At 49.5% G+C, this 27492-nt stretch overlaps 1 protein-coding gene across 4 annotated transcripts in view; it reads right to left on the bottom strand.

Annotated features, from left to right (window-relative positions):
• NOL4L (nucleolar protein 4 like) overlaps window positions 1-27492 on the bottom strand; it is a 127666-nt gene that overhangs the window by 34017 nt on the left and 66157 nt on the right. Inside the window, exon 1 of one of the 4 annotated variants that reach the window (XM_047069129.1) lies at window positions 2759-2835. The exons of the other annotated variants lie outside the window; for them this stretch is intronic. The gene's annotated coding sequence lies outside the window, so the exon portion shown is untranslated. Of the gene's footprint in view, window positions 1-2758; window positions 2836-27492 lie in introns of those variants that run through there. 4 annotated transcript variants of the gene reach the window in all.

Raw genomic sequence — 27492 nt, 5'->3', positions numbered from 1 at the left:
CTTCTGGAACACCTGCACGTTCCTTCTGGGCCCTGGAATTCTTCAGTAAGAGGCAACTCTTCCCCTTGTCTCCATGTCAGCGAGCATTACACACACAGCCTTCTGAGCATGCCAAGAAGGTACTGAACCGCATTTGACCCCAACTTAACCCCTTCGGTTCATCAGATGGCTTATTAATGGAAGACGAAAACCCCCCAGGATTGAAAGTAGTGAAGGGATTGCACAAATGAAATCTTAGGGTGGTCTGAGCCGCAGCTCCTGGGAGCTGTGGGGTCCCAAGGCTGCCGCTTCATGCTCCACACTGAGCCCACCTGGCCACCAGGGGAGGAGGCCAGCCTCCTGGGGACACTCCCTGCACAATTCCACTCCTTCCTGCTAACATACCTTCTCTGCTGACTAGTCCTGTGAGCACAAGCCCTTCTGGGAAACGTGGAGTGGGGAGGGCTGAGGCAGCCAATCCCCTAACACCTTTCAGGTGTTCTCGTACACACGCATAGGGTCTGTCAGAAACATACATACACACATAGGGAGATGCTCTGTTGTCCTTGCTGTCACGAAGGCCTGAATGCTGGGAGTGAGCATTTTCAACACCTTCCTACTAGTGTGTCGAGTGTAAAATGGGCTTTTGTTTCCTAGGCAAAGGCAACTGGCTGTTTTCCCAGCACTCCTCACCACGAGGGCCTCACTGACACCCCAGGCCCTGGCATTAACAGGGGTCTCTTTAAGAGGGTGGCTGGAGAGAGGAGTTGCAGCAGACGGGGTTCTTCCAGCCAAAAGGAGAGCTGGAGAGGAACCACTCTGAGCTAATCCCCTGCAGGAGTTTCCTTCCAAGAAAAGGACCCAGACAAGACAAAAAAGTTCTTGAGAAACTCAGGGCAGCCCAACTCCACATGGCCCCAGGGTGGCTGAGGCCACAGAAGTTTCCCCAAATCCACCTCCTCAGCTGGGAGGAAAGTTCTGGGGTGTTCTGCTCCCGAAAGGTGCTGAATGGGGTCATGCCACACAGCTGAGGTGAAGTGGGTGTGGGAGGAGGTGCTGTCTTAAAACCTACTCTATAAAACAAGCCCAGCTTGAGATGGGATTAGACAGGAGCTTGATATTATTTAAAGACACATTTGGGCCCTAATGGTTTTCCAACGAAGGGGTAATTTACTATGTAAGGACTAAACTACCCCCAGGCCTGGGCCATATAGGGGTCTTTCCCCAGACCAACCTCCAGCCCAGAAGCAGGGGGCCAGACAGCACCCCTAAGTCCCATCACACAGATGGTTCTCCCCAGAGGAGCTGTGAGAGCCCCTGAACACCTCTCTCCACACCCCCACCTGGTAGGCTGGGGGCCCCAGGCTGGGGTTTCCAGCTGATTCTGGGATAAGTAGGGCTTTATCTCAAGGGAGAATCTATTTCAAGCCACAATCCTTCTCAGAAAGAGGAGGAAATCACAGAGTCCAAACACCATTTCAGGTGAAATCAGGAGGTTATTAATCTCCCCTCAGAGCAGACAGAAAGAAAAATCAATGTTTTAGAGGGGGGAAAAAGGTTCCATTTGAATTAATGGGTTTGTGGCTTCTCCATTGATCTGCGCCTCTTCACACTTTCTTTTTGTGCTTTTGTGCTCTTGGGGAGGGGGAAGGGAGAAGGGAATGGGGAGGAAGGGGGTGGGCCTCCCGGTAAGGAAAAGGACGGTCTAACCTTAACCTTTCTCCAGGAATAATGCTAATTAGCCAGGCTTAATGAGAACTTCCCCCAGGAAGCGCGGCCCAGTAGGGGCGACCGGACTCGGGCAAAACGCTGTTCCAGGTGGGAGCAGGGAGGGGGAGTCATTTCTGAACTCGAGCCGCTGGAATAAAAACTGTGGATGGCACACCCCCACCCTGCCCCACGAGAAGTGTCCGGTCCAGGAGGGCTAGGTGGAGAGCGGAGAGTGGCCGGCGGAGGCGTAAATTCAACTTAACGCGGACGCGCGCCCTCACTCCGGCCGGTTGCCCCCGCCCCGTGTGTCCCCTTCATTTAGGAATGCCCCTTCGCCAGGAGCCGCCGCCGCCCCCCGGCTTCCGCTCTGACGGTACACCTGAGCAGGGCACCCGGTCCTCTCGGGGGAGGGACAGGGGCCTGCCGAAGTGGGCTCAACTCTGCAAACCTCATCTCAACTCCCCGCGCCGTGGCGGGGAGCCCCTCCCTGCCACTCAACGCTTCCCGTCCTCATATCCCCAAACAGTCCACTTCCCTTCTCTCGGCGGCCGCGGTGGCGGCAACCCGAGCCCGGCCCCCACCCCGCCGCCTGCGAACGCCTTCCTCCCCGGGACGCGGTGCCGAGCCCGCTGCAAACGGTGTGGCCGCCGCACAATACCGCGGCGCGGCGCAGCGCAGCGCACACAATCACCGCCCCCCAGGACCGGCGGCGCGCACGGCCCGGGAGTGGGGTGCGCCCGGCAGCCCCCCAGCACTCGCCGCCAGGCACACCTCTCCGGGACCCCAAAGCCCCTAGAGTGCACCTCCCCTGCCCGTCCCCCCCCCCCACTCGGTCACACTCACCCGCCCCTCGCCCCAGCCCACTCCACCCAGGGCGCAGCCGCTTCCCTGCGCCCCCCTCCTCAGCCCCGGCGCAGGAAGCTCCCCCGCGTCCCCCTCCCCAGAACCCCCCAGCTCCCCCACCCCCTTAACCGCAGCTCAACGGCCGGCGGCATCGGCGGGAGAAGGGGGGCGGCGGCCGGGGGCCCGGAAACGGCCCGATCGCGGGGATCCGGGTCGGACTCCGTACCTGGGCGGGAGGCGAGGCGGAGACCGGCGGTCGGGCTCGGCGAGTGAGCGGGGCGGGCGGCAGTGACAGCCCCACAGCTCCAGCTGCTGCTGCTGCTGCTGCCGCCGCGGCCGCCCGGGGAGAGGGGCTGGCACCGCCGCGGCGCGTCACTGCCCGGCCCGGGGGCGGGGGTGGCCAGGGGGAGGGCCCAGGCGAGCGGCGGCGGCAGCGGCGGCGGCGCCGCGGCCGGGAGGGAGGAAGAGGGAGGGGGACACCGGGCACGGGGAGGCGGGGGAGGGGGGGCGGGACCGGGCACGGGGCGGGGGCCGGGGGGAGGGGAGCGCGGGGAGGGCGCACGCAGGGGGAGTAGGAGGAGCAGCAGGAGGAGGAGGTGGAGGGGCTGACGAGAGGGAGGAGTGGGCACGGGGGGAGGGGGAGAGAGGAAAAGGAGGCACCCAGAGAGAGGAGAAAGGAGGGAGAGGCCGGGGGGCGGGGAGGGGGGAGAGGAGGTGGAAGGAGGGGGTGCTGGGCCAGGTAGTGGGGGAGGGATGAGGGCGCACTGGACGCGCTGCCGTGCGCTCCGGGGGGAGAGCGCTCTTAAGGGGGAAGCGCTTCGAGGAAGATTCTTGCTGGGGGCTGAGCCCCGGAAAGAAAGCGGTGGGGTGTGTGCCCGCCCCTCGCTCCTGGAGGCCGCAGTCTTCGGGTCTGGGGGTTGGAAGGGGAGGCACCCGGCCCGCCGGCTCTCTGCGTTCAGGCCAGGAGAGGAGAGACTTGGCCCAAAGAAAGTGACTCAGGCACCATTAGGAACTCTCCGCGCCCTGGGGCCTTCGGGCAGCCCTGGACCTCCTCGTGTCCCCTGGTTCCCTGGGCACGCGGGTCCTCGCTGGGCGGGGCTGCTGGGTCCCCGGGCGGTCTCAGCGAGACCCTAGTCTGGGAGAATCAGGCACGTGGCCGGCTCTCTCCCGCCCCCCCACCCCTATCTCAGGGCCCCCCTTTTCTTGATCAAGTTCAAGATCGGGGCCCTTAGCGCGCTGCCCCCCCCGCCCCCTCCTCTCCCCTCCCCCTCCCTATATTCCGTACCATCTCGCCTCTTCACTCTTCCTTTGTCTCTTTCCCACCACTTAGTTTACACCCTCCCATGCTCCTCTTCTTCCTCCCTGGCGGGCGCCTGGGACTCCAAGATGCGTTCACCTGTCCGACCCAAACATTTCTGCGATCGGGAGCGCTCGCCGCCGCCTCACTCTCTGCTCCCTCCCGGCCACCCCCACCCAATCCTCCCGCCGGTCATTGTGCTCCTCCAGACCACACAGTACCGGCTCCTGACGGCGCGCGAGCTACAGTTGTAAAGTAATAGGATAACATCACGAATGCTGCTCCATCCCAGACCTGGGCGCGTACTGTCCGCGGAGACACGGCGTGGCAGGAGAGGGAAGACCCAGGCGGATCAGAGACGCCGTCCTCCGCACAGGCGGACCTTGTCCGCCTGGGGTGCTGGAGAAGACCGCGTGGGGCGTCGCGGGGTGGGGGGTGGAGGACCCTGGACCTGCGAGCAACCTCAGACTCAAGCCTAGAACAGAACTCGCTCGTCCCCAAACAGCACAATTAGACCCCAACAGACAAGATGGGTCAAGGGCAGACGTCCCCCTCCTCAGATTCACAACCTCCGTTACCACGCATCAGCTTTCAGGAAAAGCTTGTGCTTTAACAGGGATGAGGAGCTGCCCTCGTGGAATTCTGTGAGGAAATGGCCAAAAAACAAAACAAAAATACCAACAACGATCCCACCTCCGGGTCCCTCTAGTCGCATCCGAAAAAGAAGGGCAATTTCTACTGACTTCACGCTACAACTCATTCACAGTAGAACAGCAAAGAAAAAAAAAAAAAAAACAAGACAGCCATCTCGATTGTTTGCAATTTTGAAACAGACTGCCTTTAACCCTCCAACTTTTTTTCTCTAAAAGCCTTTTTCTTTCTTTCACTGAAAGCTTTGCATTGTGAACAATCCGAGGTAAACAAGGCTCCCTCTACAGGTGTGAGTGGGAAGTACAACACAGGTTCAGAGCTCAGTATTCACCCCTTAGAAAAATAGAAGGATGGCAACATATCAAATTAAAGGCAGACAGACTTGTCCCACACGTGCTAAAGATTTATTGTCAGTATAGAACTTACACTTTATTTTTAAAAGAGGGTCTAAGCATGTTACTCATTAGCGCCTTTTATTCCTAAAATCCAATGTGTTTTCAAACCAATGCACCCTTCCCAGTTTTCTCTAATAGATCTTCTTGCCCATTGTCGTGGGGACAGCCTGGAGGCTGCATCACCTGAATGTCCACATGTGTTGGTGCCCAATAATGATTTTTAGAATTTTAATTAGTGGCCATGACTCTCCAGTTCATCCAGGGAAATGCGGGCGTTTCCAACATGGGAAATGCCCTTCCTCACTTTGAAAATGAGATAATTCAGGCCCGGATTTCCCATCTCTTCCCACCACATTTCTAGAGACCTTTGACTTCCCTTGGCCTGATTCACTATTTCACAGCAGTGGTGGACATCTGGGCTTGAAATATAAAGCCAAATCCAGCTGAAGTTCAAAGGTGGAATTGAACCCAGATAACCCACCTCCTTTCTGACTAATAAAAGAGAGCCAGTACCGCCCAGGAGAGCAGAGCAGTGATTTTCTCTAGGCATGAAATGTGAACTCATTTACCATCCCTGAGATAAAACAGCCTCAGCCCCACTCAACCCACAGAAAGCAGTTGGGAGCCCTAGAGAAACCTGGCTGTTTAGCAGCACCGAAAATTAGGTGAATTTTCATGTGTGCTGAAGCCTGCAGAAATCTCCCAGATCCTTATTCCTGCAGGAGTGGCCACTCCTTGAGTAACCTTGTGCTGGTTGTTTTCAGTGTCCTTGTGCCTTAGGACAACTCCCTCGATCCTTAAAGTGGCCACAGCACGGGTCCCAACAAGGAATGGCATGACCTAGTTTCTTGACCACTAATTCTCCCAAGGATGCGACCTTCCTTCTTTTTGGCCTCAGTCTTGGTGGGAGAGTATGGCAGGGAAGGCTGCTCCCATCTGCTTCAGAGGGCAGTACTGCCTTCATGTCCCCTTCATGTCAGGCTCTACAAGCAGTGGGTGCTTTTTTTTTTAATGTTTATTTATTTTGAGAGAGAGAGAGAGAGAGAGAGAGAGAAAGTGGAGGAGGGGCAGAGGGAAAGGAAGACAGAGAATCCCAAGCAGGCTCCACACTGAGCTCGAGCTCATGAACCGTGAGATCATGACCTGAGCTGAAATCAAGAGTAGGATGCTCTACCGTCTGAGCCAGCCAGGCGCCCCAACAGTAGGGGTTTTTGTAAGTGGACAATTGGCAGGGCATTTGCTCTATAGGACAGTTTCTTTAAACATTTTTTTTTCAACGTTTTTTATTTATTTTTGGGACAGAGAGAGACAGAGCATGAACGGGGGAGGGGCAGAGAGAGGGAGACACAGAATCGGAAACAGGCTCCAGGCTCCGAGCCATCAGCCCAGAGCCCGACGCGGGGCTCGAACTCACGGACCGCGAGATCGTGACCTGGCTGAAGTCGGACGCTTAACCGACTGCGCCACCCAGGCACCCCATAGGACAGTTTCTTAAGCAGCAAACTCCTCCAGACAGACTCCTATATGACATGAGACATCCCCCCCACAAGTAGGGACCTGGCCAAGGGGATCAAGGGTTTGTTACTATTAGGAAAAACAGGAGCTTAGTCTGATCAGAGAGGATACTGTTCAAGCATCTCAGAGCATTTAAAAACCCATCTATCCCTATATATTACTTACTTATGATGGAAGAGAACATGTACCTGCACAATGGAGAGACTGGCAGGCACCCATAACCACGCGATCAAATTCAGGAGCCCCCTGAAGTGGGGCCACCTGACATGATGTGCTCACCTCCTGAAGAGATGCAATCATCACCCACGTTGTGTTCTCCAAAACGCATAACCTGAATCTGATTATGAAGAGACACCCAGACAAGAAATCTAGAGAGACTCTCTACAACATGACTGTCCTGGACTCTTCAAAAAGATTCATTGTTATTAATTCGGGTGTTCTAAACCCTGAGAGTAAAGAGAAATAACAACTAAATGCAAAGTTTGAATCCTGGTTGGATCCTGGAAACAAGGAGTAAGAAGGAAGATGGCATGAAGGAGAGGCACAGGAAGTTGGGGCGAGGGATCGAGTGGAGACGGGTTGAGGGTGGAGACAAGGGTGGGCTCTGGGCTGAGTGGTCAGAGAAGGACCCTCTCGAGAGTAAGCCAATGTGTGCCCTGACCCCAGGGTGGCTGAAGTGGACAACTGGGTGAAGACCTGGGGGCACAGTCTTCCAGGCAGAGGGAAGAGCTGGTGCCACGGCCCTGAGGTAGGAAGGGACTTGGCATGTTTGAGGAACAGAAAGGTGAGCAGTGTGACCAGAGTGAGATGGGCCGGGGTTGGGGGGGACAAAGGTGAGAGGGTATTCAGGGCCAAGCATGCAGGGCCATGTACACCATTGTAAAGTATGTGGATTTTATTCTAAGAGTGAGGAAATGATGCAATATGAATTATGTTTTTAGATCAGAGGGGATGAGATTATAAGGAAGCAAGAGTGACAGCAGGGAGACCAGTGAGGAGGTCCAATAGAGTCTAGCCAAATGGGACTGGTTCAAATTCTCGTTCTGACACTCAAGTGACTTTGGGCACCACACTTAAATCTCTTTAAGCCTCAGTTTCTTGATCTACAAAGTGGATAATAAGAGTGTGGTTAATGTAGTATTTGACACCAAATTTCCCCTTTCAAATTGGACACTGTGGTGGCCAGCCTCCAAGATGGCTCCGTGTGATCCTCATCTCCTGGTATCACACCCTAGTGCCCTGTCACAATGGTCACAATGAATAGGGCTGTGCAAGCTATTAGGTATTGTGGAAATGAGGGTGTATGACTTCTGAGGTTAGGTCACAAAATGCAGCTGGATATCCTCCTGAGGGGTAGTATTTGGCAAATGGCAGCTGTTATCATCATCATCAGGATTCTGAATTTTCACAATGATAACCCCCCAACCCCCTGCACAAATGCTGCACTGGTTTACTCAGCCACCAGTGACGGGTGGCAATTCCCATTTCATGGCATGCTTGTCAGTGCTTAGTATTAGCAATCTCTTCTGTCTTTACCAATCTGAGAGGTGAAAAATAGTATCTCTTATTTTCCTTTGCCTCTCTTCATTTGGCAGTGTGAGTGTATATTTATGTGTATCATGTATTTATCGGTCACTTGCATTTCTTAGAACAACCTGTTCATATTCTTTGCCCATCTTTCTATTTGGGTTGGTGGTATTTTTTTAAAAAAATTTTATTAAAAAATGTTTTTTGACATTTATTTTTGAGAGAGAGAGAGAGAAAGAGAGAAAGGAAGAAAGAAAGAAAGAAAGAAAGAGAAAGAAAGAAAGAAAGAAAGAAAGAAAGAAAGAAAGAAAGAAAAAAAATGTGAGCGGGAGAGGGGCAGAGAGAGACAGAGACACAGAATCCGAAGCAGGCTCCAGGCTCTGAGATGTCAGCACAAAGCCCAATGCACGGCTCAAACTCCTGAGCTGTGAGATCATGACCTGAGCTAAAGTTGGATGCTCAACTGATTGAGCTGCCCAGGCGCCCTGGTGGTCTTTTTTTTTTTTATGAAGGAAATTTAATCTTTTGTCATATATTTTGCAAATATGTTGTCCTTTTGTTGTCTTTTTTATTTTATTTGTGATGAGATTATTTTGCCATATGGAAAATTTTTATTTTTATATCCTCTCAATTTTTTTTTTCTGTTAGGGTTTAAAGGTTTCAGGCCAGAACAAAGGTTTTTCCCACTCTAAGATTATAAAAGTAATTCACCCATATTTTCTTGTAGAGCACTTATAGCTCCATTATATTAAATCTTTTTCTTTCTTTTTTTTTTTAAATAAGCTCTATGCCCAATGTGGGGCTTGAACTCAGGACCCTGAGATCAAGAGTCACATGCTCTACTGAGTGAGCCCACCAGGTGCCCCAAATCTTCATTCAATCTGTAATTTATCTCCATATAAGTAGTGAGGTCTACTACTAAACCTAGTTTGTATTTTTTTAAGTGGTTCTCCAAGTTGTCCCAATACCATCTTTTAAATAATTCATCTTTGTCCATGGGTTAGAAATGCCACTATTATAGTACACTACACTAATATTCCCTTATTTTTAGAATCGTCTATTCTATTTTATTGATCTATTCCTGTCCCAGTATTATAGCTCTAGAATATATTTTAATATCTAGTAGGGCTGACATCCACCTCTATCTCCCAAGAGCTGTCCAATTAAACCCAGGCCGTAACAGAGAGGTGCCCTAGGTGCAGACAATCATGGAGGAAGGAGGGGCTTGGGGTAGGAGGTTCTTGGAAGAGATGCCATCCATCTGAACCAAAGAAGGCAGGAGGAATGTGACAGGTGGCAAGTAGGGAGGGCATCTCAGCAGGAAGAGGAGCATGGATGGAAGCACCAAGGGCTTCACACATGCCTGAATTCAAAACACCTGATCTGTGGATTGGGGCCTAGCTTGGCTTCTCCATCTATTCTTGGCATTGGCTGATTTTTGCACAGCTGGCTGCAACCTCATAGTCAGTTTGACCACTTTGCTGAAATCTAGAAGAACTGTCCAATTCTATGTCCTCATTCCTTCTCTGTTTAGATAAATTTCCCATGTGAATATAACTAAAAGGGCCTGGCTTGTGGAAATGTACTTTCCTAACAACCACAACAAAAGGTAGAAATTACACTTTCACCCAATCTCCTTTTCAGTGATGTGTTGCTTTAAAGTGTCATCAGTTAATCTCTGTTCATGTCGCTCTCCTACTCCAAAACCTTCAATGGCTCCCAGTTGCTGGCAGAATCAAGTTGCAGCTCAATGGCCTCGTGTTCGAGGCCTTCCACAGCCCTGCTGGCCTTGTATCCTTCTGTTCTAAGCGGTGAACTCTGCTTCAGAGAGACTTACTATCTTCTGTTCCCCAATCGCCCATGTGTGACCCCCTTCATTCCTTTGATCATGCATGCTTTCAGGCACATGTTCTTTCCACAAATATGTATAGACCCCCTATCACATGCCATGCACCATGATAAGTATGGGAGACCCAGCAATGAACAATACAGATATAAGTCTGTCCACTCAGAGCCTGCAGGCCAGCAGGAGAGAGAGAGAGAGAGAGAGAGAGAGAGAGAGAGAGAGAGAGAGAGAGAGAGATTAAACAAATGACCACATGGTTTCTGGTCACAGGATGTACATTCAGTTTGTACTTGACAGTTGTGGGGCCTGTTGAGAACAAAGTCGCCGGCATGTAAGAAGGACATACTGGATCCTGGAGGGATCCACTGAGGAGGTGACATTTAAGTTGGGCATTGAAGGATGCATGCTAGAAAGGTGCTTTCGGCCATCAGCAAAGACCCCCTCCACCCTCGCCAAATCTGGAACCCTCTGAACCTGGAGCAGCCAATTTCGCAGACCACGCGGCTGGCTCTTATGACAGGTCTCCGTTACTCCCATTACCTAATGTGCTTGTACTTCCTGTTTCCTGCTTTATACCTCCTTTCCCCAACTGGACCATGAACTCTCAGGGCTAGGACAGGCTCTTAGGCGGCACAGTCCCCGGCAGAACTCCTCACTGCATCACTCAGGACCCCGTTTCACCCTCCGCCCAGTACAGCTCTGAGCTCCACGACGCAGCTCTGAATTAGGCACACCATCTGCAACCCAGGCCGCACTTTGTAACTCCCGCAGAGCACGCGCTCCCCCCTCCTCTCTCTTCCTGCATTCTAGCACCTTTGGAGAGGCTCAGCCAAAAAGCCAAGGCCGGCTGTAACCCAGCACTTCCGCTCCTAGGTACACACACAACAAACCAAAGGGGGACGGTCCCTACAGAACACATTCTAGAAGGATCACAGAACACTATTCGCAGGAGCCCCAATCCAGAAGCCACCCGAGTGAACGCTAACGGAGACCGGCTGGCCGTGGCTCCACACGTGCTGTGGAATACCCCTTGGCGACAGAGGGAGCACCACACAGATGATGCTCACAAACTCAGGCTTGTGAGTGAAGATGCACATGTTATATGATTCTATTCATAGTCACTTCTAGAATAGGAAAAACCAATGTATGCTATTAGAGGCCAGGGTGGTGGTCACCCTTGGTGGGGGTGGTGACTGGGAGGGGGCACAGGGGGTCTCTGGGGTGCTGACAATGTTCTGTTTCTTGATCTGAGAATTGGTCACAGGAGGTGGATTCAGTCTGGAGAAACTTACTGAGCTGTCCACTTAAACGATGTGTGCTCTTTTCTGTTTGAGTGGTATAGTTTAATGAAAGTTTGAAAAAGGAAAAAAAAAAAGCTGGAGCCAGTTACCATGGTCGAGCAGCCTGGAGCTTGGTGTGCTCAATTACTGCGACCCACTCTGTGCCAGGCACTTACGCTGGGTGGTAGTATATGTTACCTTATTGAATCAGCCAAATAGCAAGGTTGGTATTAATTGCCGTTGTGTAATGACAAGTAGGGGCTCTGGGAGGAAGATTAAATGACTCATCCAGTCACCCAACAGTGAGGAAGTTGGCATTCAGAGGCCAGGGGACATGCCCGCAGTCACAGAGCTGGAAGCTAGTGACCGTGCTGGGGTTCGAACCAGGGTATGTGGGTCCCCAGAGTGTGGGGAGTGCCCTGCTGAGGCAGGACCGCTGAGTCGGACCATGTGGTGTCATACTTCACCGACCTGCAGCACAGAAAGACAAAGCCCCAGAGCAAGTCTGGGCCCTCAGAGGTCTCCCTCAGGCTGAGCACTGGCAAGGGGCTGGGGCTGCCCCCCCCCCCGGTGGGACCCCAAGGCTTCTCCATGCAACCCCTGAGGGAAGCTGGGCCTGGGGCCTTTCCTTAGCTCTTCAGCAGGTGATGGGAGGAGAGGCCAGGGCCCCTCTGCCAGATGCTGCAGCTACCGGATGCTGCTCCAAGGAAGACAGGCTCGGCTGTGGGGACAGGTCGCCAAGAGAAAGGGGCGGGTGGCACTTCCCCTTTTCGGCCTGCACCCTCCGTGACAGAGCCCGAGGCTGGGAGGTGTGTGGGTCATGGCCAAGGGTTCTGGGGGCAGAGCTACAGCACGGAGAACTTTCTGACGGCTGGAGTCCTGTGCCTGGTGGGCAGCGCCGGGGTGGGGGTACAGCCGGGGAGCAGGTGACTGGGGTGTGTTCTGTTTATATTCAGGCCCTTCCTCGACATGACCTCAGGCAGGCAACCTAACCTCTTTAACTTTGTTTTCTCATCTCTAAGATGGGGGGACAACAGGGACTCGCTCTGAAGGGTGCTGTGAGGTTTAAATGCAGTGATGCATTTAAATAAGTAGTTTGTAATAAAGGCATCAGCCAAGATACTTTCACCGAGTCCCTGCTGTGTGCCGGGTCCTGCCCCACGTGCCAGGACTGCGGTGCTAGGATAAGGGGACCCAGACCCATCCCTCTGAAGCTGTTAGGGCTGGTGCCACTGGGGGCCTTGGCCTGTCTCTATATTTGCTCACTCTCACCTTCCTTTTCCTTTCTCTCCTCCTTCCTCTTCCCTTGGGAAGTAATAGCATAATGTTAGAGGGAACAGGGCTCTCTCCCACTAGCTCTATGACCTTGGATAAGTTACCTGAGCTCTCTGAGACTGAGCCTAGTTTCCCCAGCCACGTGGGGGACCTGGCACATAGAAGGCCTCCAACAACCATTCCTTCTCTCTTCCTTCCTCTCCTTCTTCTCTTCTTCTCCCTCCCTGCTTCTCCTCTGTTTCCCTCCCTTATTATTTTCTCCCACCCGATCCTTTGGCATCTTGATAACCCAAGTGCATTATCAAGCTCAATTGATCGTGCCCAGGCCATGGGAGATACTGTGGACTAACTTATCTGATACCCAAACTCGACATTTCTCCTTTCCTTTTCTCAACTAGAGAGGGTAGAAAAACAAAATTCTTTCTTTCAAAGCCTCCCTTGCAGCTGGAGGTAGCCACGTGACACTGGCCGATGTGATGTCAACAAAAGTCTATTGGCGATTTTCTGGGAAAGCTTTTGCTTTGCTGGACTAAGCTTATACCACCCCTTCCCATCTTCCTCTCACCTTGAATGTGGACAAGATGGTTGGAGCAACAGCAGCCAACTTGCAAGCATGAGGAAAAGGTCAGCAACATCAGAGGCATCAACAACATTGTAGACATTAACCCCAACAATGGCTCCTCCGCTCGTCTTGTTTCAGCAGTAAAAGAAAAATCTTCAAGTTTGGCTGTACAGTCAGCTGACTTTTTGCTCTTATAGTCAGGAGCATGCATCTCTGAATGATTCATGGATTCCTGTTTGTGGTTGGACTGGACAGCAAGGACCCCACTCCTATGTGGCTTTTTCTCTAGAATGTAGACTCGTTAAAAAGACTGAGGAAGGCGGCTATGTCCAGGCACCTGCTGTGCATGTGTGGTGCCTGGGAGAAGACAAGCTCTTATTTCCCTTCCCTATGAACTCTGCAGGAGGGGACGGTGCCAAGGCTATTGCACGGCTGTGCCTGGGCACTTCCTGAGCCACAGCACTGCACCAGTTAAAACATATCTTCTGTTTCTATGCTATTTTTTTCTTGAGGCACTTAAGAGACATTCCAAAGATCCAAGCCTTAAAACACCATGGGGCTAGCATGGGCTCAGTTACTCATTTCCACCGAGGAGGAAACTACAGGAGAGAGAGGAGTCCTGGCCTGAAGCCAGGCTGCTTGTGGTTATGCTGGGCTGAGCCCTTCTGCCTGTCTTTAGCACCTCAGCCCAAAGCTTTCTAGGCCCTGTTATTGGGGTCCTATGGAAGGGTGGAGGGGGTGCCGCCTGGGCATAGGAGAGGAAGGTGGGCAGAGCTATGGGCCCCTCTGCCAGCTTTGCCGGCAACATGCCCGCCTGTTGCTGCCCCTTGATATGCTGGACTTCCTCCCCAAAAGAACTTCCTTGAAGGAAGGGGTTCCTCTGTCAAAAGGCAAACTTTGGAAACCACTAAAGCCTGGCCTAAATCTGCTGTTTCAGTAACAGGGAAACTGCAGCACAGAGAAGTGAAAGTCAGATAGCTGGTCAGGGGCAGGGCCACACCTATAACCCGAGTCCCTGGACACCCTCTTGGGTGCTCGTCTCTGCTCGTCACCACCCCCAGTAAAGCCACCAGTCTCCTCTGGTGGAGGAAAATGCAGCCTAAGGTTTCACACTGAACACGACAAACTTCATATCCAGCTGGCGGGCCCAGAGAGGGCTGTCCTCTGCAGACCGCTCAAGCTTGTTCAAGCGTGTCTCCACCTCACTCCCTCTGTCCTAGCCCCCTTGCTGTTCCACCCCAGGGCCTTTGCACTTGTGTCTGCTCCACCTGGCAAGCCTTTTCTCCTTCACTGCCCCACGTCTGGCTACTTCTTACCAGTCAGGTCTGACTACTTCATATCCATCTGGGCTTGGATTGCCACCTGTTCAGAGAGGGCTTCTCACCCAGAGGTGCAGTCTATCAACTCTCCCTATTTTAATTCTCTGCCCCAAACTTCTCACTTTTGTGTATTTTTTCTTATTGATTTGTTTATCATCCCTACAGCCTGGGAGTTCCCCGAGAACAGGATCCTTATCTGTCTCTTTTGCTGCTGTATCTTCTTTGCTCAGAACATAGTGGGACATAGTGTCCAGAACATAGTAGGAACTTCAGTGACTTTTGAATGAAGGAAGGAAGAAAAAATGTTAAAGCTGTACAAACACAGGGTCACTGGGAGGGCACGGGTCTGGTGGGCTGTGAGCAGAAGCCGCGGGCCTGTGTCTCTTCCGTCTGAGTGGAGGTGGGGGGACGACCGGCTGCCAGGAGTCCGTGCCTGGTCACCCTGAGTGACACAAAGCAGCCGGCACAAATTCACAGTGCAGCACTGTGCCATCCCACCCTCAAAAAAGAAAAAAAGAAAAGGCTGCTAATGAGGTAAACACAATCATAACCAGGAAAATCTTGGCCATGCCTCTTTGCGTTCACCCAAAGCCATTATCTCTAATTGATCTCCAGACATCAGCTGCTGAAGCGTCTGAACTCCTCCCGCATCCCCCAGGTCTGGTTACAGAGCCCTGGCTCACCCACCCACAGGCCCACCCAGTGGGGTCACATCTCCCCCAGCAGCTCTTTGCTGGGGTGCCGGGACCCATCTGCCCCCCATGTGGGAAGGAGCAATCAGGGCAGTAAGAGTCGGGGGGGGGGTCAAGAACCTATGGAAAACCACGACCCACAGATGCTCAGCTGCCAGGGGCCCAGAGACCTATATTTCAGGGCCTTCAGTGGGAGGCTAGACAAAGCCACCAGGGGACTTGCCCCCCCACCAAATGTGACAAAAAACAGGGAGGGCTGGAGAAAGCACGCTGCCCCAAATAACCTACTTGCTCTAGATGGAAGATACCTTGAAAACTGAGGTTAGGAGTTCAGTTGTGAAAAACAGCAACGACAATGACCCAATGGGACTTGGTCACAAGACAGGGCCCCTCTGGGCCTCAGTCAGGCTGGGCCCAGAGAAGGGGGGGGGTGTCACAAGGTCAGCTGTCGGTTCAGTGACCATCTGGATGTTTTGAGTTGCTCCTTCCTGGCCCAGCCCAGCCCAGGAGAGACACCTCCTTTCCTGCTGGATCTCTCTTGTCCTTAAAGACAGAGCAGGAGTCAGCTCCCCAGGGTGCCTCCCAGGGGCGGTTTACAGTCAGAGTCTGAGGAGACAGAGCTGCTTCCCATTCAGGAGGCCCAGGTAGCGGCTCCTGACCTTGCTCCCAGCTTTTCCCTTGACACAGATAAAGCATCCCCGGGCTAGCCTAGCATGCAGGATTCTGCTCGTGGTACCAGGCGGCTCTCCTGCCTGTACCAGTAAATTATGGGCACTGTGTACATTTTTTTTCCTGGATAATGAAGTTGAAAGGCCAGGTCGGCATCTTCACATGTCAGGGGTGGATGTCAGCAGCCTGGAAGGGGACTGAGCCTTTAAAAACTGATGGGGACGTAGGGCACCTGGGTGGCTCAGTCAGTGGAGCATCTGACTCTTGGTTTCAGCTCAGGTCATGATTTCACAGTTTGTGGGTTCAAGCCCTGTGTGGGGTTGTCATGCTGGTATTCTCTTTCTCTCTCTCCCCATCTCTCTCCGCCCCTCCCCCCACTCACTGTCTTTCTTTAAAAAAAAATACAATAAATTAAAAAAATAAAAACTGATGGGGACAATGAGCTGTTTAGGTTTCAGGTATCTACTGACTCCATCAGGCAACTGGCTTTTGAGGCAGGATGTTGGTTGTTTTCTGCTTTTTTCCCCACACAACTTCAGGGAAGCAGGAAGGCAGAAGAGACACAGATCTCTCTGAACCCCAGGCTGTCCTAGCAAAATAGCCATAATGCTCATTTTCTTTGAGCACCTGGAAACTGCAGCAAGTTTCTAGAAAGTACCTGAGTATCCTCAATAGTATGTATTAATCTCTAAAACAATGCCCTATAACAAAGATGTTTAGGGGTACCTGGCTGGCTCAGTCAGTACAGTATGCAACTCTTGATCTGGGGGTTGTGAGTTCACATCAGGCATAGAGCCTACTTAAAATAAAATAAAATAAAATAAAATAAAATAAAATAAAATAAAATAAAATAACGTTTGGGAGTGGGCTCTTCACTCCCTTATTTGTCCTCTCAAAGAGAGGTTGCCAAGAAAACCATCCCTCTCAAATTTAGAAATGCCCTTTTTTGCTTGACACCATCCTTAGGAGGATGGGAATGCTGGGCTGTCCACGTTTATAGCCCCCAGATAACGCTGGGGTCATGATGCTCCTGGTTCATAGTCCACCCCTGTTTTTTGGTGAACAGAAAGGCCTGCAGTAAAAGTGTCTTGACTTAATATTTACTTGGTTAGATCAATAGTGCCTTGGGCATCTGGGTGACTTAGTCAGTTACGTGTCCGACTTCATCTCAGGTCATGATTTCATGGCTTCTGAGTTCGAGCCCCGCATCGGGCTCTGTGCTGACAGCTCAGAGCCTGGAGCCTGCTTTGGAGTCTGTGTCTCCCTCTCTCTCTGCCCCTCCTCCGCTCATGCTCTATCTCTCAAAAATGAATAAATGTTAAAAAAAAAAAAAAAACCAACACCAAAACCCAGTGCCTCTGTTATCTTTCCCCCACCAAGAATGGGATACAAAAATTTTCAGGCATTAAACATTTTTTTTCAAATAACTTTCTTTTCAAGCCAAGATAACTTGGAAAAGATGGAAAACAAGGAAGGGAACCATTCCTACCAGATATTAAATAGACAAAGAGTCCAATGGGCTGAATAGAAGTAGATTCTGTTTCAGATGGAAATTTAGTAAATTATAAAGGTGGCATCTCAAGTCAATGGGGAGAAAATAGACTCTTTAATAAGTGATGCTTCCACAGAAGGGTAAAACAGGATCTGTGTCTCAGAATATACCCGGATAAGCTCCAAATGGATCAAAGATTAATTGAAAAATAAAAACGTGCTTATTTTTTGCTCCTTCTGCTTAGATGGTCTAAAAGGAAGGAAACTCCAGTAGCAATAAGCACACCTAGCACCCAGATCATGGTTTTTAATACAATTCTTCAATAAAAGGAACCAGAGCTCCTTTGAGATACGGCCGATCTAGGATTGGGGCAGGAAATATACAAGATGGGCCTGGAGCATCTCATCGTGCCAGAAAGTAAATGAAACCCTACGAAGAACAAACCCCAAGACCCCTCCATCAGGGTTTGTCAGAAGAGCACAGGAGCCAACTGAAGGAGCTCCCAGTGACTAAAGTTGGAACAGTTTCAGCATCAAGATAAAGTAGTATTGGATTATAACCCAAAGTATAAAATAAATAGCCATATAAATTACTGAACGATTAAATAAATTTATAAATGAGGTAGAAGGGACAAATGTCCCATGTCAAAGAATTCCAAATGATATATGTAGATACCTCGCCCTCAAGTAAGGAAATTATAACCCCCACTCCTTAGGTATGGGCTGTACATAGTGACTTCCTTCCTGGAGAGGGGGGAAAAGTGCAGCTTTACAGTTTTGAAACCTGACAAACATTATCTCAGCCAGGTGTGACCAAGGCCAACAGCTATGGTCATGAATCATGTTGACAGTATGTACCCCTGCTATAATGTGGTAAAAATCACACTCTATGTCTGTGGTCTTCCTCTTAATAGCCCATAACCTCAGCTTTATATTGAGAAAAATATCAGACGAACTCCAGAATTCTACACAATACCTGACCAGTAGGTCAAAACTGTCAAGGTCATCAAAAACAAGTAAAAGCTGAGGAACTGTCATAGCCAAGAAGAGCTTCAGGAGACACGACAACTAAATGTAAAGTGGTATCCCCAATAGGATTATGGAACTGAAAAAAGGAAATTAGGTAAAAACTAAGGAAATCTAAATAAACTATGGACTTTAGTTAACAATAATGTGTCACCTTTTGGGATGAGCACTGGGTGCTGTATGGAAACCAATTTGACAATAAATTTCATATATTAAAAAAACAAAACAAAACAAAACAATAATGTGTCAGTATTGGTTCATTAGTTGTAACAAATGTATTGCAACCACGTAAGATGTTAATAGTATGGGAAACTGGGTGTGCGTGTGTGTGTGTGGGGGGGTGTAATGTGGGAATTCTATACCATCTTCTCAATTTTTCTGTAAACCTAAAACTTTTCTAAAAAGCAGTCTATTAAAAAAATGAAAACATGAAAGTACTAAAGGAGAACATGGAAGTGGAGTTACTTAGCTTTTTAAAGAGTCAAATGCAGAAGCCATTAAAGAAAAAAAGATAAATTTGAGCACATAAAGACAAAAATAAAAATGACAAAACACACACATCGTAAGCAAGATCAAAAGATAGAAGGTGAAGGTTGGAAAAAAGAGGCAATGGCTAACTCTGGGGAATCAAAAGAAAGAAAATGTAATCACAGTATGCTCATAGGCTTAGCTATGAATAATCTATGCACAGTCATAATAATATAGATAATGAAGTGATTTATCCAAATAGAGAGGTATGGAAAATATTGAGGGATGCAGGAAGGGGAAATAATATATGTATTTATGAAAGGGTATAATAGTATAAATATCTATCTTATACAGCAAGAAATTGAACAACATCAATCCAAACAGCCCAAATTAAAAAACCAAGAACTAGCAGCACGAGCATGTGTTATTTAGAAATAAAAGGTAAAACCAGAAGAGAGAGCTAAAAGATAACTAAGAAAAGAGGCTGTCTCTGAAAAGAAGAAATTAAAGTGGGAAGGCCAGGGCAGGGTCTGCTGTTTTTCTATCTGATTTTTAAAATATATATTCTTTTGATAAAAATAAAAATGAATACAAATAAACAAAAACAAAAAAAGATAAAGGGCCACCTGAGATGCTGTTTCTGAAACTGAACCACCCTGGAATTATGGGGGAGGGTCTGAGGGGCACAGGGCAGAATCTGAGGGCAACTACCCCACCTGCACATCATCTCACAGCAGAAATGCTCTAAGGATCATTCTTTGCCTGGAAAAATCCAAACAGCAGCCTTGGTCAAGGTCAATATTTCAGCTGCTTTTTGTTTTTCTTGCCGCAGCACAAACCTTCCACAGTGCCAGGGATTTACTGAAACAGGAAAAAGTTTGGGCTATAGCTTCTCAGATCTTGAAAATGGAGCCAGGGCCATTTCAGGTCCTTTTTGGACTCTCATGGAGTCAAGCTGCACCCCTTCAGTTCAACCACATAACAAGTCATAGGTGGGCTGATCCCAGAGGCTTGTTAAGGGTGTCTGAGAGGCGGGAAGCAAGAGATGAAGCAAGAGAAGGAAGCCAGGAAGGCCAGGACTTGGGAGGAAAGGAGGAGGCTGGGAACTGAGAAAGCAGTCCAGTATGCCTTGGTGGATGAGCCCAGTCGGGAGAGGAGGAGAAGGACTAAAATCCAGGTAGCCAAGGAGCAGATCCACATTCTTACAAGTTCTTCAGGGTCCACGCCACATTCTGTTACATGCACATTTCCAGAGAGCAAACAGAGATGCTCAAAGTTTGAAGATACTGGTCTAGAGAAGTGGCTACAGCAAGACAGTACCACAAATGACAAAAGGTGAAGAGAATGATGATGGGGACACAGAAGAAGGGTGCTGCCTCTCATGGTGAAGCCTAAAGGCGCTACTTATGTTCCACAGGACCAACCACCTCCTCAACCTCCCCCAAGGGCAGACTTCCAAGGTCAAGAGGTTCTGAAATCTTACTGGGAAACGGCCTTTGATCAACATGAAATATCTCACTTTGCCCCATTTAATGCTTTTTTTTGCCTTAAACATTTGCTTGTTTGACAGGAGCAACACTGCCTTCTCTTTCTCTTGATTTCATCTTAGTTTTTGTGTCATTAAAAAAATGTCTTTTGTTTGCCATTAAAAAAAACAAACAAACCTTATCTGAGCCTCTTTTTTTTTTTTTCAAATTCTCTGCAGTGGAATTTAACCCGTTTACATTTACTGTGATTTACTGGCATTTGGTCTTGTTCCTACTAGCTTATTTATGTTTTCTACTTATTATATCTCTTTTTAGTTGTTTCTTCTTTTATTCCCTCATTTAATTACTCTTGCTGCATTGGTCAAGTTTTCTTTATTTCTTTTATTTTCTCTAGGGATTGAAAAGTTCTAAATTCTAGTTCTGTTCCATGGAGATTACTGTTTAATTTTAAAGAAATACTTCAGAACCTCTGCTTTCTTAAGAGACCACCAAAGGTTACATACACTGAGCCACAGCAGGGGACATGGAAATGATTTTTTTCTGTTATTTTCCCCCTGAGTTCACATCTTGTCTGGGCTGCAAGACAGCCTGAGGAGGGGGAAGGAAGAGATTATTTGATCATTATTGTTATTTTTTTTAAAGTAATCTCTACACCCAATGTGGGGCTTGAACTCATGACTGCAAGATCGAGAGTTGCATGCTTTTTGGACTGAGCCAGCCAGGTGCCCCAGAGATCATTATTGTTACCAAGCTCTTAAATCTGGATCAGAGTCAGTGCTCATGGGTTCTCCACAGGTAAGAGCCCTATGAGTCAGGCACTGTTTAAGTTAAGCAACAGGCTCTCACTTCTTCTTTGGGGCCCCCCATTTCTTGGGGTCCTTCTGAGGTCGAGAGTGTTCATGAGAAAAGAAAGCCACAAAGAGGGTTAAGGACTCAGGGAGAGAAGGAACAGAGCCCTGATTTAATTCTTCCTTGTCCTGCAACCTGGTCCAATAGATAAAAAAGTGAATGTGGTTAGCCAAAAAGTGGACACAGCCCAAACATTCATCAGTGGGTGAAGGGATACATAAAATATGGTTTGGTAAGTAATGGAATATTAGTCAGCCATAAAAAGGAATGAAGTTCTGACACATGCAACAACATGAGTGGACCTTGGACACACATTACACTAAGTCAGCCAGACACAGAAGGACAAATATTAATTATGTGATTCCACTTATATGAGGTCCCTAGGTGGTCATATTTATAGAGACAAAAAGTAAAACCTAGGTGGTTACCAGGGGCTGGAGGAAGGGAGAACGGGGAGTTATTGCTTAATGGTTATAGACCTTCTGTTCAGGGTGATGAAAAACTTTTGGAGATAGTGGTGCTGTTCACATAACATTGTGAATGTACTTAATGCCACTGAACTGTGCATTTAAAAATGGTTAAAGTGGGGGTACCTGGGTGACTTAGTTGGTTAAGCGTCTGACTCTTGATTTCAGCTCAGGTAATGATCTCGTGGTTCTCGAGTTCAGGCCTCTCATCGGGCCCTGTGCTGGCAGTGAGGAGCCTGCTTGGGATTCTCTCTCTCCTCTCTCACTGCCCCTCCCTCCACTCTCTCTCTCTCTCTCTCTCTCTCAAAATAAATAAATAAGCTTAAAAAAATGGTTAGGGCTGCCTGGGTGGGTCAGTCGGTTGAGCATCTGACCCTTGATTTCAGCCCAGGTCATGATCTTATGGTTTGTGAGTTCAAACCTGGCATCAGGCTCTGTGCTGACAGTGCAGAGCCTGCTTGGGATTCTCTCTCTTCCCTCTCTCTCTGTCCCTGCCCCAGTCCCACACACACATACTCTCTCTCTCTCTCTCTTAAAATAAATACATTTTTAAAAATTTAAAAACAATGGTTAAAATGGCAGAGCGCCTGCCTGGCTCAGTCCAAAGAGCATGCAACTCTTGATATTGGCCGAGGTTGTTAGAGCCCCACACTGGGTGTAGGGATTAATAAAAAAATAAATAAATAAACTTTAAAAAATGGTCAAAATGGCAGACTTTAAATTACAAATATTTTATCACAATTAAAAAACAAAGTGAGGGGCGCCTGGGTGGCTCAGTCGGTTGAGCGGCCGACTTCGGCTCAGGTCATGATCTCACAGCCCGTGAGTTCGAGCCCCACGTCTGGCTCTGTGCTGACAGCTCAGAGCCTGGAGCCTGTTTCGGATTCTGTGTCTCCCTCTCTCTGACCCTCCCCTATTCATGCTCTGTCTCTCCCTGTCTCAAAAATGAATAAAACGTTAAAAAAAAAAAATTAAAAAAAAAAAGTGAATGTGGAGAACTTTTTGGAGTGTGCTTGTTTTCTCCTGCACTTAGGGAGGTTGGGACCTGAGAAAGTTCCACACTTGGATTGTGCTCACTTCCTGCCCCCATCCGTGCCTCGCTCCCCAGTGCTGGCTGAGGAAAGGGCTCTCCTGTGGCCTCACTGCCAAGAAAGACCCATGCTCTGAGCCTCCTCCTCCTCATCTGTCTCCTTTCTCCTACTTTCCCCAAACTGGCTGTGGCCTTCACCAGCTCAGCGTCTCCTAGAGGTGTCGACTCTCAGCTTCCCTCACCTGGGCCCTCTTTGCCAGGTGGGCTACGATGAGAGGCCCGAATCTCATTTTAAAATAAGCGAATGTCCCCTGAACCACCTGGCAGATTCCTGGCCCCTTCTGGCCTCTGTTTTCTGTCTGGGTCACAGTTCCATGGCTGTTGTCCTGTCTGTTAAGAAGAGTTCCTTGAGAACAACTATACTTCTTATTCAACTTTACGGCCCTGGTCTCTTGCACAAGGTCATCCACTGTGTCTATTAAACACAAGGTGCATTAACAGCAGGAGAGGTCACTCCATAGTTCTAACGTGCCGGGCGCTGTGCTAAGCACTGATCTTGCCTCGCATCATTTACCTCTTGGAATAACTCTATGAGTTAGGTGTATTATTACTACTCTCGAGTAATAAAGCACAGAGAGTGAAGCAATTTTCCCAAAGTCACATAGCTGGTAGGTGGTGGAATTGGTGCCGTCAACCTGCCTCTAGGGTGTTTGCATACGTGGGGGGCTGGCGTCCTGGCTAAGAACAGTGCTGCTCCAACAGGCCGGCTGCAAGGAGCATGAGGGCCCAAGCTCTGGAGACTCAGGGGGCTGTGGACCTTCCAGGCCCCACATGTTTGCTGGGGCCTTCAGGGTCCTCCCACACCCTCTGGGACCCAAGGAAAACTGTGCGCCGGGAGAAAGGCCGTAGAAAGGGAGGCAGAGGTTAACGGAGACAAGTAAGAGCTTCCATCACTGGGGCTTAAACAATGGAGCAGCACCACTACACCGGCTGCTGGGAGAATGATTAAAACCATTAGTAGGACATTAGAACAGCTCCAGGAACTGGAGAAGGTCTGACAGCCTTCCCACTCCAGACAGAGCAAGAAGAGAAACCACCACCACCACCAACAACAACAAATAGTCCAGGGGTCTCAGCCTCCACTTCTATAAAATGGAAGTATGTGTCAGAAGAAAGAATACAATCTGTCTCCCTCCTTCCAGATCGGGACATGATTTCTACAATAGGGTCTTGGGTCAAACACTGGGATCTAAGAAAAGATCAGGATAACATCACCCGTAACGTGCATATCAAATTATACACGTACCCCCGCAGATAACTGAGCATACACGAGGTAGGGGTAACCTTCCTCCCAAACCCAGCCCCCTGCCAAATTCCTCTTGTGATAGTTCCTTAAGCATCATGTATTTATTTTCTTTTCAAAAATTTTTTTAACGTTTATTTATTTTTGAGACAGAGAGAGACAGAGCATGAACGGGGGAGGGTCAGAGAGAGGGAGACACAGAATCTGAAACAGGCTCCAGGATCTGAGCTGTCAGCACAGAGCCTGATGCGGGGCTCGAACTCACGGACCGCGAGATCATGACCTGAGCTGAAGCCGGATGCTCAACCGACTGAGCCACCCAGGCGCCCCAAGCATCATGTATTTAAAGCAGATCCCAGTTCCCAGGCCAAACAAAAGACCCTTGACATGCTCTGCCAGAATCTCTGCCGAGGACATTTTCCCCCCTCCAACCCCATGGGCGACACACCTGCTTCAGATTCTAATGAGCACATCCTCATCCAGTAAGTGTGGAGAGAAGCAGGGCTTGGGGCTCTGGCAGGTGCACAGGTTCAGGGATGGAAGAGATCTGAGTTTCATTCATGTCAGTGGTTGTGTGACCTCGAGCAAGTGCAGAACCTTTCTGAGCCTGAGCTATGGAATCTGCAAAATGAGAATAATGGGACCCTGCAGGGCTGTGAGGGCAAAGGGTAAAGTGTGAAGTGCTGGACACAGAACAAGTGCCTAAATTAATAACCCAGTGCCTACAATGGCATCCACCTGGCTCACTTCCTTGTCCCTCCTCTAAAACCCCAGGGTGTTGATTTGGGTTTTCCTTATCTCTATCACTGAACTCTGAGAGCCAGCAGGGCATAGACTCGCCTCTGTTCACCACTGTTCCCTTAGCGCCTACAACCATGTCTGGCTACAGTGTGCAATGGATAGAAGGATGGATGGATGGGTGGGTGGGTGGGTGGATGGATGGGTGAGTGGATGGATGAGTGGGTGAATGGGTGAAGGAGCGAGGGAATGGCAGGAAAATTATATAACCAGTTTATTTGGTAGGTGGGAAATATCTTGGCCAAGAGGGTAAAGAGACTCTGATAACATGGAAAATCAGCATCAGAAAAGTAAAGCACCCACCCACCCTGCTCCTGGGTGGCTCAGTTGGTCGAGTGTCTGACTTCAGCTCAGGTCATGATCTTGCGATTTGTGGGTTCAAGCCCCCACCATCAGCTCTGTGCTGACAACTCAGAGCCTGGAGCCTGCTTCAGATTCTGTGTCTCCCTCTCTCTCTGCCCCTCCCCCACTTGCACTCTGTTTCTCTCCCTCTCTCAAAAATAGAGAAACATTAAAAAAATTTTTTTTTGAAAGAAGAAAAGCAAAGCACAGTGTTTGTGCGGGATAATCCCCTTTCTGTTCAACAGTCTGGAAGGTTGGACCCCAAAATACTCAGTGACTTGAGTGGTGGGATGGTGGCGATTTTTATCACCATGCTTTTGCTTTTGACTACTGAGGTCAGGTGCTACCTGTGTAATTAAAAGAAGTACGGGGACACCTGGGTGGCTTAGTTGGTTAAGTGTCTGACTTCTGCTTAGGGCATGATCTAACGGTTCGTGAGTTCGAGCCCCACATTAGACTCTCTGCTGTCAGCACAGAGCCCACTTTGGATCCTCTGTCCTCTGCCCTTTGTCCCTCCCCTCTTTGTGCTCTCTCTCTCAAAAATAAATAAACATTAAAAAACATTTCTTAAAAAAAAAAAAAAGAGGGGGGTGCCTGGGTGGCTCAGTCGGTTAAGCGTCCGACTTCGACTCAGATCACGATCTCGCAGTCCGTGAGTTCGAGCCCCACGTCGGGCTCTGGGCTGATGGCTCGGAGCCTGGAGCCTGCTTCCGATTCTGTGTCTCCCTCTCTCTCTGCCCCTCCCCCGTTCATTCTCTGTCTCTCTCCGTCTCAAAAATAAAAAAACGTTAAAAGTAAATTAAAAAAAAAAGAGGTATGAAACCAGTGGCCACATAAAGAGGAGACCCTAGCACTCCTCTTTGGTGCATCTTGCACACAGCCCTAAAGGGGGATGTGCCAGGCCAGCCGTTGTGGATGGCACTTGTCCTGTGAGTGTGGCACGTCTCCCTGAGACCTCATCTTATGACAGAATGCTACAGAGCATTCTCCGAGAGACAGTCCACAACTTATGAAATCCTCCTACCCTGTCCCGTATAAGAAAACGTTTTCCTCATCAGTACAACAAAATGTGATCTCAGTTTTATGTCTTTATTAGAGTTTTCCCAAGCAAGGGGGAAGAAAGATTTTATCAGACTACGGTCCCCTATTTTCAGCTCAATGTGGCCCCTGCTATGATAGCTCCCAGGCTCTGTGTCTTAGGATGGAGGTCCTGGAAGGCTGGTGTCTGATCCCCAAATGTCTTGCATGTTGAGGACACCATTAACATTTGCTGCATTGAATCAGACCTCAAGAAGAATCTTTTTCCTTTGTGTGAATATTGTTATTAGATTTTCATATTACCTAATATCCTCTGTGGAGAAGGGCCCACTTCCCGGCATATTAATTTGACACAATTGGACAAGTAACATGATTCTGTCCAGTTCGCAAGTAAATCCCACCACCTGTTCATTGTCTGCTAGAAGCAAAGCAAGGGCAACATGTTCTACCTGCCTTACTGTTTGTCTCCTGGATATCGAATGCTGGAAAAAATGAATTATTGGGATTTTTCTTACCCGGAGTTTTTAGATGGAGGGTTTTGTTTGGCATTAATAAATTATCACTTATCCAGCTCCCGTTACATTAGAATTAGGTTTATTTTCCGTAGGGCCTGCAGGAGTGACCTGCAAACACTTAGGCCCTCTGTCAGCATTTTGGGGCCAGAGGAGGCTTCAGGGAATGAAGCCGCTTTCAGAGCCTCGGCGGCGGCACACGAGACGTGACAGCGGCAGAGGCAGGCCCCTGGCTGCGTGTTCGCACGGCACGCCATTCACTGGCCCCGAGGGGAGCCCGACTCCCACTCCCCCCCCCCCCCGGGAACAAGCTACCGATTCCAATAAACGTATTTTTAGTTCCAACTCAAACCGAAGAATCAAAGACTTCTGGGTCCTTGGCCCTTCCTTGCTCCTACAGATAAATAATCTGATGAGCAATGCGATTTCTGGTTTCACCATGTGCCCAGCCATCGAACAGGGATGGCCTGAGAGAGTGAGGCCTTGCGAGCTCACCGCTATACGGGGAGTGCTGGAGCCCAGCAGATGCCAGACCCTAGGCTCGAGGAGGGACGCTGCTTCTCCTGCCCGGTGTATGCAAGGAAGGTCGACACCTTTGATCTCCTGCAGCACAGGGGACAGGAGAAGAGCGGATACTGTCCCAGGGCCCCCACCTGGGAAACCAGGAATGGAGGCGAGGAAGGCAGAGTCGACTCTGAGACACTTGCCGTCAATTTCAGTCCCAGCTGGACTCTCAGAGCACCCTGGAGAGAAACACCTTCCCACGACCCGCCTTTCCTTTGTGAGTGGCCCAAACCTCACCAGGGTATTTTATCCATCTTGTTTCATGAACTTTGGTTCATTCACAGATACCCAAGTGCTTCTTTGCCCAACACTTGTGTCTTCCGCCTCTTTCTTCAGGAACAGAATACCTCACACTCCCTGCAGCGGCCACATCAGCCTCTCAGGTTCTCAGAGGCACTGTCCTCCCTCAAGCCACAGGGCCTCGGCACAAGCGGTTTCCTTAGCCTGGAGCTCTTCCCTTCGGACCTCCACCTAAGCTCAAGCACCCCTTTCTGAAGCAAAGCCCTGCCTCGGTCCACCCCTCATGCCCATCTAAGAATACTCATGGACTGTGTGTC

The sequence above is a fragment of the Lynx rufus genome, unplaced genomic scaffold (assembly GCF_022079265.1).
Source record: "Lynx rufus isolate CCGP_SWC_20201006 ecotype Redwood Valley unplaced genomic scaffold, mLynRuf1.p SCAF_8, whole genome shotgun sequence".
NCBI lineage: Eukaryota > Metazoa > Chordata > Mammalia > Carnivora > Felidae > Lynx > Lynx rufus.
Note: the sequence above shows the minus strand (reverse complement) of the source record. Positions and strands in the feature narration are given on the sequence as shown.